At 38.8% G+C, this 13,450-nt stretch overlaps 1 pseudogene; it reads right to left on the minus strand.

Annotated features, from left to right (window-relative positions):
* Positions 1-6,295: 6,295 nt before the first annotated feature.
* On the minus strand, positions 6,296-9,841 carry LOC144364813 (R3H domain-containing protein 2 pseudogene; annotated as a pseudogene).
* Between the last annotated feature and the right edge of the window lie 3,609 nt (positions 9,842-13,450).

Here is a 13,450-nt window from a genome sequence, read left to right on the forward strand (position 1 = left end):
TAGTAAACTTGCCATTTTTGGTTTTTAAGAGATGGGGTCCTACTTTGATTGTCACCAATCCCCTGGATTAAAGCATTCTTCTTGGCTTAGCAATCCTCCTTCCTCAGTTTCCAAAATGCTGTGACTATACGTGGATAACACCACACCTGGATATGCACTTTTAAAATAAGTAGCAAGACTCCAAAATAAAAAAAAAAGTATGGGAGAGCAAATATACAAATGAATAACATAGATGCTCATTATATTATCAAATGTTATTCACTTTTCAGAATTGTATGTGCTATACTTTGATATGACTGGAAGAACTGTAAGTTTGTTTATACTAACATCACCACAAACACATGAGTGTCATTTTGATGTCAAGACAGCTACGACTTCATTATGCATTAAGGATTTTTTTCAGTTAGATTATGATCTTTTTTGGTGGTACTAGGGATTAAAGCCAAGGGTTCTCTACCACCAAGCTACATGTACTGCCTTTTATTATTATTACTTTTAAAAAATTTAAAACATTGTCTTGCTAAGCTGCCTAGGCTAGTTTCAAAACTTCATCCTCCTATTAGCTCGAATTGTAGGTGTGCACCACTGCACCTGGCTAGCTCCATTATACTCTTATGGGATCACTGTTATATATGTGATCTGTTGCTGATTAGAATCTCATGTGACTCATGTATGTATGAAATGGTGAATTTGAGCCATTTACTGCTCCAACAGCAGTGTAAGTAAGTTCCTATTGCTCCAAATTATCATCAATATTTGATAATAATTTTGCTGACTGGTTAATGGGTAATAGTTTTCAATATTTTCTGAGTTGCATTTCCTTATTTCCTAAAGAGTTAGAGCAGCTTCGTATGTATATTGGCTATTTAAATGTCATCTGTTGTGAAGTGTTTGTATTTTTCCTTTATTTTCTAGGACATAGATCAACACCAGGACATGCTCATGCTAGGCAAACACTCTACTACTGAGCTGTATACCCTAAGCATACCCCCATCTTCTTCTATTAGGGTTTTGATACTTTTTTTTCCTATTGAGGGTTTAGGAATCCGTCATATATTCTGAATATGAATCATTTTGTTATATGTGTCACATCCATCTCCACTTCTGCAACTTAATTTTTTTCTTATTTGAGGTGGCTTTTGATGAATCTGAGTTAAATGTAGTTAAAGTGTGTTATCCCTTCCGTGTATGATTAGTAACTTATGTGTTCTGTTGAAGAAGTCTTTTTTCTACCTAAGGTCATAAAGATATATGTTTACATTATCAGAACTTTAATAAATATGGTTAGTTAATAGGTATGAAAGCCTGCAAGTATTGATTTTTATGTTGAATATGAAGTAGGGATTGAGGTTGACTTTTTCCATATAGGTGTCTTTAATTGTTCAGTATCATTCATCCAATTTACCCCAATTCTCCACTGTCTACACTCTCCCATACTCTAATGTAACTTGTTGTAAGGCAAGTGTATAAATGATCTTGCTTCTGAACAATCTAATCTGTTCCATTGATCTATTTCTCTATCCTTATGCCAATATATTAATTGCTGCAAGTTTGTAGTAAATTATAACAACTAGAGGAGCAAATACTTGTCCTTCTTTAAAGATTATATTACAGATTTTCTTAACCTTTTGAATTTTCTATGTTATTTTTTAAATTATCTTGTCAATACAGGCTGCTTGATTTGATTGTAATTTTGCTAACTTCTTGTGGGGAATTAACATAGCCCTTCAGAAAATATTAAATCTGATAATCACAAAAATAGTATCTTGTTCTTAGAACTTCAATTTCTCTTAATAGTTTAATTTTCTCCTGAGGGGTCTTCTTATTTTATATGATTTAGTCCAAAGTACATGATATTTTATTCTATTATAAGAGCTATTAATTGAAAATTTTATTTCTTAGCTTTGTAGCTGGTACATAAAAATGAAAGTTTACTTTTCATGAATTCAAATAATTTATCTGTATAACAGGTGTATCTTGTATGGGAGTCTTATTCTGGTGTCTCTATAGAAGCTAAACTAATAGTATGCACACACAAATAGAGACATTTAAAAATACATTTAGTATAAGGGAATTGGTTCGTGCATTTATGGAGGCTAAGACATCCAAAATCTCTATGTGACAAGTTGGAAACCTATAATTATATAGTTCCAGTCTGAGTCTGAAGGCCAAAGTGAGGCTCTCTCCTGAGAGCTCATGGTCTGAGTTTCAGTGAGAGTCATAATCCAAATGCAGAAGATTGACATCTCACTTCAAATACAATCAAAGAGAGAAAGATTTCTTGATTACTCTGAAGAGTACTCAATGGCTGTGGGCTCACTTGGTTCAGCCAAAGCCCACTGAAGAGCTGAGGAGGTTGTGGTGACAAAGTATAAAAGAGGCCTCTGGTGACCAGTTTCACAGAACATGTTCCACGTTATTATTGCATAGGGAAGCCTTTTATGCATAGTCTGTTATCTAGTAAATTTAGCTGAGGGCCATAATAATCCAGTGAGAAAGCAACACACTTACAAGTGGCTTCCAATGGCCTGAAAGTTCACTGGCAAAAAGCAGAAAGAAAAGAAACACAATGTGCACGTGAGGGTGGCCAGGTTACCATGGTGATGGGGCTGGTGGTGGTCGGTGTTCCATACCACAAATATTGGAAACAGTGTGTGGAGCCCTATGAGCCCTCACAAAGGCAAGTAGGCTTATTTCCAGCTTACATGCCCAACAAATGGCCTTTTCACATATTTTCAAAAGATCCAAAAAACATATGAAAAAAATACACCCATTAGATAGACTATGCTTGACAGGTAGTTGAGATGATAGAAACCAAAGCAGATGTATGAATTAAGTGCTGAATAAATTTATGTCTTGATTTTGAAAGCTTTAAAAATATTCTAAACATTAGGAAATTCTTTTCTCTTTCTGCTGATACTAGTTGTGTGTGTGTGTGTGTGTGTGTGTGTGTGTGAGAGAGAGAGAGAGAGAGAGAGAGAGAGAGAGAGAGAGAGAGAGAGAGAGAGATGCCCCTAATATGAAGAGAGAAAATCAAAAGATCTTAAAGGTTTTCCAGCTGTCTCTAATTCTTTTTACTAAAAATAACAGGAGACATTTTTATTCAATGGGGAAATAAAAGCATTCATACTGAAATGTAGCCTACTTTAAGTCCCTTTAGGAATTTGCTATTTGGGAAATAGGAGATTTTTACCTTTATATATTATTAAATGTACAGTATAATGACTCTGAAAATTTTTCATAAAATATAGAAAAAAAGAATACCAAAGTGTTCAAAAGTATTTATGTAAATATTAGACCAACCAAGAAATTATGGCTGTTAAGAGGAGGGCAATTCATAGGATAAAGTTGACTTATCATAAATATAATATTTTCATAAGAATAAAAATGAGACTTGGAAAAAATCAATATGAAAGAGAAATTTGACTTAATGAAAAACTGCTTTCCTCAATTTTATTTACTTGTTTTGCAAAATGTGATAACTATATTTTTTATAGTTACTCATAATTTTAATTCTTATTTGGAAGGTCTTAATTACAGAGCATGGTGACCTGGGTAATAGCTGATTTTTAGATCCAAGAAATAAAATTTCCTTTAAGTTTGATCACTTATGGAAAGAAGCAAGTGACCCTCAACCAGAGGAAGTAGATGGAGGTTTGAAGTCTTGGAGAGAATCCTGTGACAATGCTTTAAGAGTCTATCTGAAAGATCATTATTCCAACAGCTTCTGTACTGTTAAGTATCTGTCTGCCTATTTCATTATCAGAGTGTTATATTTCTTACATTTACCTTATCACTTGGGAACTTTGGCCAACCAAACTTCACTTCTTTCTTAGTTATGGTCTCTGTATTTTATTCCCTAAATCTTTTTTTTTTAATATTTTTTAGTCATCAGTGGGCATTTATTTATTTATTTATTTATATATGTTGCTGAGAATCGAATCCAGTGCCTCACACATACTAGGCAAGCGTTCTACCACTGATCCACAACCCCAGCCCCCTAAGTCATTTTTGAAAGGAGTATAAATACATGAAAAATTTCTATATGTTCTTATTTACCCAGCATGTAAGGGGAGGGGCTCAGAAGTTCACAGTCTGCAGAAGTTCACATAAAAGCAGCTTTTACTTTCACTGTTCTGGGCAAATTAACTCTTCAAGGACAATACCTGAGAAGGGAAGAGCTTCTCTTCTTTCTATCCTTCCCCTGCCAGCTGTCACCATGGAGCCCATTAGTAACTACATCTTAAAAATGTAGACATCTCTGTGAAGCCCAGCTCAAGGCCAGAGGCCTTGTTTGCACATTTCTTCAAAGTACTATACTGGATATGTTTGTGAAAAATTAGTAAGGGGGTGTTCACCACCTGGAGTGCTGGTATCTTCTTGGCCAGTGGCCAAGTAAACAGAGTGACATGAAAATAGGAAGTTTATCTACAATGCACTCTTTTGCTGACAGTCCTAAAATCAGCCATGGTGAAGAAGGCTTCTCTGTGGAGAAAGGAAATGCCACTTCAGAGGAAACAATAACAAACTGCCAGTTATTCAGTGTTTGGTTTACTTGCATTTGCTTAAGGCAAGAGTCCCCTACAGGTGGATAGTCAGGTAAAAGGAGTTTGGGGCTCCTTGGTGGATAAGTGGATAGTGAGGGTTATACCCTGCTGAGAATTAAAGTTAGAGATGTCTGGTGTGTGATTGTATTCCAAGGTAGTCTTCCAACCTAATTTCTTGTGGATTTCTCTTATGGATACTCCCCTCTGACATAAGGTTGTTCCTTGGTATTACAGGTAACTTTCCTCTAGTAAATACAAATACTTTCTTAAATTTCATTCTCCTTTTATGATAACCTAAATCTATAAACAATTTTTCATTACACCCCTGAAAGAGAAATTATATCAGTAAAAATTATATAAGTGAAAAGTAAATTCTAGGTGGTAGGAAGCTTTTCTTCATATAGGTTCATATAAATGTGTTGTGAGTGGAGGAACAGGCCTGCAATTCTGGATACTTGAAAGGGAGGCTGAGGCAGGAGGATTAATTTTGAGGCCAGCCTGGGCAATTTAGTGAGAACCTGTATCAAAATTTTTTAAAAAATTAAAAAAGGCTAGAGATGTATCTAAGTGGTAAAGCACCCTCAAGTTCAATCCCCACAGTTCATTTAGGTGGGAAAGGCATACAAATAACTTTGTAACTACAAATAATTTTTATAAAAAGAGTGAAAGAGAAAGAGGAATGTTTTACTTGTGAGATGTCAAAACATAATGTGAAAAGAGCATAGTTTTAGTTCAAAGAAAGTCACTCAAATCAGGGGAACAGAAGTAAGATTTTTTTTAAAAAAAGATCACACTTAAAAAGGTGTGCTAATTTTGGTTCATAATGAACTTCAGATCACTGAGAAAAAGATGGGTTTGTCAAAAAAGAACAAGTGGCCTATCAAGTGGAGAAAGAAAATAGTCGACCCCCCAATTAAAACCTTGAACAAAAACTTTAAAGTTATGATTTTTACAAAGTATTAAAAACAATAGAAGAAAATAATGGATATGTTTAAAATTTACTGGGTGTTAAGTTCTTCCTAAGCAAAGTATATAACCTAGTCTCCATGAAGAAGACTGAGACAGCTGATAACAACAGGCGATAGAATGAGAGAAAATATATATAAAAGATTATTGAAAATTTAAAAAATAAATATATGTAAATAACACAAAAATAAACATGAAATTTATTTTGTGTGATAATTCATTACCAAAATAACATGAAATCTATGAGAAAATGATATAATAGACACTTTACAAAAGGAAAAGTCATACTGTTTGAAAAAATTTTAATTACTAACAAACAAATTTATATTAAAACATCAATGACATAATTTTGTCCAATACCATTGTCCATAAAACTTAAACTGCTTATGATGTAAAATAATGAGTATAGGGGAAATGGACACTTTCACACACTCTTGTTGAAACCTTATTAAAGGGACAGTCAGCAGTATCTAGCAAACAGAATTTGGTCCATCAAATCCACTCTAAGGACCTATTCTAAAGAAATTATCATACAAGTGCACAAATATTGATATTAAAAATAAAAGAATGAATTAATAAAGGATTATTGTAACATTATTTGCAATAAGAAGTAATTGGAAATAACCTGAGTGCCAAATAATAGAGAAATGGTTAAAGAAATTATAGTGTATCCACATAGTAGTATCAGGTTATTTTTTTGACAGTTTTTTTATATATTTAAAAACAAAATCAACCTCCCCCCAATTAACCCCCCAAACAAACAAAAACCAGATTAAATAAAATTTACAGTGAATATACCCAGCAAACATCTGTATGTGCAATTAAATACTGTGTCTGTTACTGTGGCACAAACCTCAAACAAACAATATACAAGTGTTCTGGGGGTAAGGGGAGTCCCCAAGTTTTAACTCTGGGGGGTTTGGGGAGACAAGCTGGGGGAAGTAAGAGAATGGGGAAATCAATTTAGTTTTTCTTAATTCTGTCCATATAAATATACTCATAAAGACCAAAAAAGGAAAGGGAAAATAGGATGGAAAGAGAATAAAGAGGGGAGTGTGGGATGCTCCCAATTCTACCTGACAAAAAAAAATAAGAAATTAATTCTGTGGTGGAAGAAGAGATTAAAAAAATGATAGAAGAGGATGGAAAGGAGAGGGAAGCAAAGGGGGTCCAATCAAGGAAAAAGAGGGGACCCATGGCAGGGAATTGGCAAGGAGTCCAGTGCCAGTGTGAGTCTGTTTCCCTCTTGATCCCTAATGACATAGGCCCCAGTTTGGCATCTGTCTCCTTACTTTCTGCCTCTGTTCCATCTGGGTCCTCTCCACTCTGTCCCCAGGCCCTATTGTGACACTTCCTTCCCCTTCTCCATTTATTGGGAGCTGGCTCGCTCCAGGATCCTCAGGTGATAGTTCTTTTTGGCCACTCGAAGTTTGAAGCGACTCACAGAGTTGTTCAGGTGAAGGGAGGCATTCTGGGCAGCCAGGGGGCTGGGAAACACAGCCACAATGGTGTAAAAGGCAGCGAGGTCTGAGTGGTGGCCATTCTTGGCAGTCCCACTGTTGTCCCCTCCACCCCCACCAGGCAGCCCCTGAGCATCCTTGAGCCATTGGATCTTGGCACTGGATATGGCGAGTTGAGTGAAGAGTTTGTCTGCCTCAGTACGAGTGATGCCTTCAGGGAGATCTGTCACCTCCAGCATGCGCCCAAGGACTGGTGTACAGTGTAAGTTGACTGGCTGTGAAGCAAGGGAGGGCAGATGGACAGATTGTACTGTAATGGCTGGCCCAACAGGGAGTAGCGCCCATCACCCTGTGCTGGATCCCCAGGCTGGGGGAACTGTGTGAGGACAGGCAGGGGACTGAGTCCTGTGCAGACATTGCTGAGGCTGGTGACAGGAGAGGGTGCTGGAGACTGAGTAGGAGATGTGACAGTGCTGCTGCTCATTTGTGTGTTGGCCTGGGGGCTAGTGTCAGGATTGTACAGGTCTCCAGGCTTCTGACCCTGCTGGTCGATGCTGTAGTATTTACTGTAATTCCATGGAACCATGGATGGGTTTGGGGGGGGGGCTGGGGTCCATTAGGGACATTCAGTTGCATGACCACCACTCCTGGTCCTGAAGGTGACACTCCTGAGTACTGCTGTGGCATCTGTGGTGGACTGCAGGGAGAAGGAGACTGAGGCATCTGGTACTGTTCAGAGCCAGGGGGCTGTAGAAACCCAACAGAAGGGCTTGTACCATTCTGCTGAGCTGGTGGGATCATGCTGTGGTACACTGGTACACCCCCTGCAGGGAGACCTCCTTGTACAGACTGGCTCGCAGGGACTAGCATAGGTTGTTGAAAAGGTGGCTGAACCACATTTTGCGAGTCACTGCCCACTGGGACTTTGTAAGAAGGCAGTGGAGTGTACTGAACCACCAGGCCTTGCATTTGGCCCCCCATGTTGCTCCTCTAGTTGCTGAGCAGGCCCTGGTTCTGGGGCTGCTGGGCCCCAATCATGCCTTGGTAAGCCACCTGTTGCTGGTTAGGCATCAAGGGCTGTAAACCAGGCTGCTGGGATGGCTGAGGCAACTGTTGACCACGTTGGGGGCTGTAGGCCACCGGGTGAGAAAGAGGTCTATATTGCTGGTTGGAATTAGGATATTGTCCAGGGGGATAATAAGAAACCTGGATCTGTTGAGGAGGCTGTATGTAGCCCTGAGGTGGCAGGACTTGCTGAGTAGGTGGTGCGTGGCTAGAAGTGGAATAGTTGGAAGTGGGGAGGGGCTGTCCAGTGGAAGCCATGATGAAGCTAGTCTGCTGAGGATGCTGGGAGATAAGTGGGGGCTGAAATAGAGCTGAAGAGGGGTCAGCTGCTTCAGTAGAACCTTGGCAGCTAAGGCTCATTTGTCCAAAGGGGTTGCTGAGGTCATCTGCCTGTGAGATTATGTGATTATTCAAAGGAGGCTGTTGCTGAGGTGTGGGTGGAAGAGCAGGAAGTTGTTGCTGCTGCTGCTGCTGCTGCAGCTGGGCAGTACAAGGAAGAAGGCCCCGGACAGACTGGGGTGAGGTGACCTGGTTGCACACTTCTGGGGCATCTAGTGCCATGCCTGGCCTGAAGATCCTTCCTGCACTGCCACCTTTACTACTGCCGATGCTGTCACCTCGGGTGAGGATAGAGATTCCACTGAAACTGCTGGCTTTGGTGACAGGAAGTCGCATGCTCTGGACAGAGCCATCTGAGTCTGTGCTGCTCCAAGGCCTTGGCTCCAGGGATTTGAGTTCACTGTCTGTGCTGCTCTGGTGGCTGCTTGAAGCACGACTCAGCCCTTCTCGGTTCCCCCTAAAAATCTGCCTTCTCTTGTGAGAACCAGAAGAAAAGGCTTCTTTGGAGAGTCTGATGTCATTTAGATATCCGTTCTGGCCAGTCTCTCAGGCAAATATTCTCTCTCTCGGACCCTTTGATATTCCTCCTCTCTCTCTTCTATTGACTTGCTCCTCCTTCCATCCTGCAATGGAACTCTGATCTGGTTATCATCTCCGTCCATACTGGCATCATCTCTCTTGAGGATGAATCTCTGCTGAAATTTGGCATTCTTCTCATCTTTTATATGTTCTGAGAACCTCTGTTCAGGGATTCTTGTGTTGCTGGTTTTTTTGTTGATGATGACAGCTTTCCCAGTTTGATCAACATTGTGGTCCATTCCAAAATAGGCAGCTACCCGGTGTGATAGCATCCGGTGATATGAGGTCATCTAAGGGAACTTCTTGAACTGGTTATTGTTGTCATTAATAAATTTCAGAATCTCTTGTTCTAATTTTAGCAGCATCATTCTGTCCCTTGGGTTCTTTTTCAGTGTATTTACAAGAAATTCATGTAGGTCTATTCCAGTGGAGTCTGTATATTCTTGGCTGGAGTCTCTAGAGAGCATCTTCCTTGGGACCTTTTCTTTGTTTTTGTCCTTGTCTTCCTTTTCAGAGACATCCTTTGTGGACTTTTCCTCCTCCTTGTCAGAGGGGCAACTGATATGCAATTGAATTATATCCTGGGTTTCTAATGGCAGGGTGGAGGACTCTTCACATACTGCCAGACTACGTACCAATTTCAGCTTGGAATTAGACTTGGCTCTTTTCCTGGCATGACCATGGTTGGATTCTGCCTATGTGTCTCCTGTCGCAAACTGGTATCTTCACCTTCTTTCTCAACTTCTTCCTTACTTGGAGTCTTAGATATAAACTTGTTTTTGCTTACAGATTCCTCCATCAGTTGTTTTTTTTTTTCTGATTCTTTCATTATTTCCAGGGTCTCTTGATTAGTGTTACTGTCAGACATGTTCTTCAACAGAACACAGTAGCCTCTATGGACTTCTGAATAAATGTTTAGCCTCCATGAGTCCAGTGCTGGAATGGAATCACATATAAGAAACAAGTCTGATTACTAGCTGAGATGTATTGGCTCATCCATACAAGGTAAAGTATTAAGAATAGTATTTATCAAATGTAACTTGGAGAGACACTGGGAAAAGGTAGTGGATAGCCTCTAGCAATTCACTTCACGCAGACCTCAGCGGGGAGGGCGCCAGCATCTCTGCCCACCACCCGGGCCCAAGGCCGCTTGTGGGGCCCAAGGCCTCTTGGCTGCGGCTTGGCCAGGCGCGCTTCTGCGGGCGGGCTCTTCTTGGAGGGGGTTTCCCAGGGCCCAGGGCGGGGGAGCAGGGGGCACGGGGTGGGGGAGGGGAAAGGGACTTGAGAAGGAGGGGGGGAGAGGGGAAGAAAAGGGGGGAAACCAAACTCGGAAAGGGAGAAAAAGGAGTATCAGGTTATTTTTTAAATGAGGTAGATCTATACTTATTGATGGCACATCAATAAGTATAGAGGTGGATATACTATTACTTATTTAACCATTTTTCTATTATTTGGCACTCAGGTTATTTTTAAATGAGGTAGATCTATACATATTGATATGCCATCTTGCTGTATTTTGAGTTAAAAAAGCTAGTTTCAGAATCTTCCATATAAGGTGATCCAATTTAGGCAAGGAAATGTATATGAACATATTAAATACATAAATGTATAGAAATACATAGATTAAAGACATGCATGCCAAATTATTGTAGGGGAAAACTAAGAGAGCTATAGCAAGGTAGATAAGGGAATAGTTATTTGATCTTTCACAAGTTATGTAAGTTCTCTATGAGTCAGTTCATCTACAAAATGCTTACTTCAAAGAATTTTGTGAGGATAAAATGAAGCAATGTATGTAAAACACTTAAAATGAAGCCTGGCTATTAACTTCCTTAATAAGACTCCCAAAGTGCATGAAGTTAAACCAAAAACAATAAGTGGGATAGCATCGAATTAGAAAGCTTCTGCACAGCGAAGAAATGACTAAAAGTGTAAAGAGATAGCCTACAGAATGGGAGAACATCTTTGCCACCTGCTCTTCAGATAGAGGGTTAATATCCAGAATATATAAATAATGCAAAAACATCAAGAAACCACATAACCCAAATAATAAAATGAGCAAAAGAGCCAAACAGATATTTCTCAAAAGAAGAAATACAAATGGCCAATAAATATATGAAAAAAACTTCAACATTTCTAGCAATCAGAGACCTATAAATCAAAACTATATTAAGATTTTATATCACTCCAGTCAGAATGAATTATCCAGAATACAAGTAATAATAAATGTTGGCAGGAATGTGGGGGGAAATGTGCACTCATACATTGTTGATGGGACTGCAAAGTACTACTACTCTGGAAAGTGGGATGGAGATTCTTCAGAAAACTAGGACTGAAACACCCATATGAAACAGTAATCACACTCTGAGGTATATATCCAAAATATCTAAAATTTGTATACTATAAGGATTCAGCTACATCAATGTTTATCGCAGCACAATTAAAAATAGCCAAATGATGGATCCAAATTAGGTGCCCTTCAACAGATAAATGGATAAGGAAAATGTTACACACACACACACACACACACACACACACACACACACACACACACACTGTATACTCCTTTCAGAAGAATGAAATTATGTCATTTGCCAGTAAATGGATGAAATTGGAAATGATAACACTAAGTGAAATAAGCCAGATCCAGCACGTTAAAGGTTGAATGTTTTCTTTGATATGCACAAGTTAGACCAAATAAGGAGAAAAGAAGAAGAATATTGGGGGATTCTATGAAAATGGAAGAGAGATGAGTGGAGTGGAGGAATGTTATTAAAGAGGAGGGAGAAGGGACAGGAAAAGGGAAAATTGGTGGAATGTATCTGATATAAATTTTCTATGTACATAGGTGAATATACCACAGTGAATCTCACCTTTATGTATATCTATGGCATTAATTAAAAATACTATAAGTAAATAGAAGAAAGATAAGTAGAGTAGAGGAAAAGGAACAAGGAGAGGGAGGATGAAAGGGAAAGGGGAAAATGGGGATTGAATTAGTACCAATTATATTTCATGCTTTTATAATTATGCCAAAATGAATCTTAATGTTATGTGTAACTTAAGTGAACTAATAAAAATGCAGACTGAACATAGTATATGCTTACTATGTAATAATTTGCTATTATTAAGTTATTTAAATATTTTTCAATAAGAATGCATTCATAGATTGCCTAGGCAATAAAAAGAACAAAATGAGAAATTAAAATGAGCATGGAACAGAAATATATCCAAATTCAAAAAGAAAATAAAGGAAAAAATAATTTGCCTATACTGGAATTTAACTATACCCTATCCCAGGAGAACATGAGATTCATGTTACATATCTTTCTTCTTCTTTTTCTTTTTCTTCTTCTTCTTCTTTTTTCTTGTACTTGGATTGAACCCTGGAGTGGTTTAACATTGTGCCATCTCCCCAACCCTTTTTTATGTTTTATTTTGAAACAGGGTCTTTCTAAGTGGCTTGGGGCCTCACTAAATTGCTGAGGCTGGCTTTGGACTTGTGATCATCCTGCCTCAGCCTCCTGACCTTCTGGGGTTACAGGTGTGCACCACCATGCCTTGCCAATGATATATATCTTAAATTGTTCCTTTGATAGAAAGAAAATCATGGCTACAATATTTTGCAGCACCTTTTATCAAGAGATGAAGGAAATTCTTTACCCTTTGGTCCAAACTACTCCTGTGATTGTCTTTGAGCAACAGGATATGACAGAAGCAATATGTTATATTCTGGAGCCTAGGCCTTTTGAGGCTTTACATATTCTACCTTTGCTATCATGGGATGCTGCCCTGACTCTGCCATACAAGGCAATTAGTGTGGCCTATTAGGCAGTGAAAGACCATATGGAGGAGAACTGGGTTCTAAGGCATCCAGGCAACACCTAGCATCTCTTGCCAGGGAAGACTGAGTCCACATTGTACATTCCCTGTTCATCTTTCAATTAAATGTAGCTGAACAAATGTATGTGTGGAAAAAAAAAGTAGACCAAAAGTGTGGTTAACCCACAGAATCATGAGAAATAATAAATTGCTATTATTTTGAGTCACTAAGTTTTAGGGTCATTTGTTATGCAATAATAATTAACTGATACACAAGATATGAGCTGTCACTGAGTGGCACCACATGGAGAGAGAGGTCAAGAAACCTCAGTTATTCCAGCCACTATAGCTGAAGCACTAGACACATAGTTGAGGCTACGTGGGAAGAGCTCAGCTCCAGGATACCTGAAGGCAGCCACTTTCATAAGTCCAGACAATCCAACAGAAAGATTCCCACAAAGCTGTGAGAAATGGTAGGTTGCTATTTTAAACGATACAGTAACTTTTATTAAGCAGCAATATATAAATGACACCATAACCAAGAAGCCTAATTTACTAGATACATAGAAAATGCAATATTTTTGATATGGTGTGTCGCCTAAGGTTTCTTATATTCAAAGCTTGGTCCCCAGTGTGTTAGTGTTGGGAGATGATGATTAGGTCATTGGGTGT

This window comes from Ictidomys tridecemlineatus, chromosome 1, assembly GCF_052094955.1.
Source record: "Ictidomys tridecemlineatus isolate mIctTri1 chromosome 1, mIctTri1.hap1, whole genome shotgun sequence".
Taxonomy (NCBI): Eukaryota; Metazoa; Chordata; class Mammalia; order Rodentia; family Sciuridae; genus Ictidomys; species Ictidomys tridecemlineatus.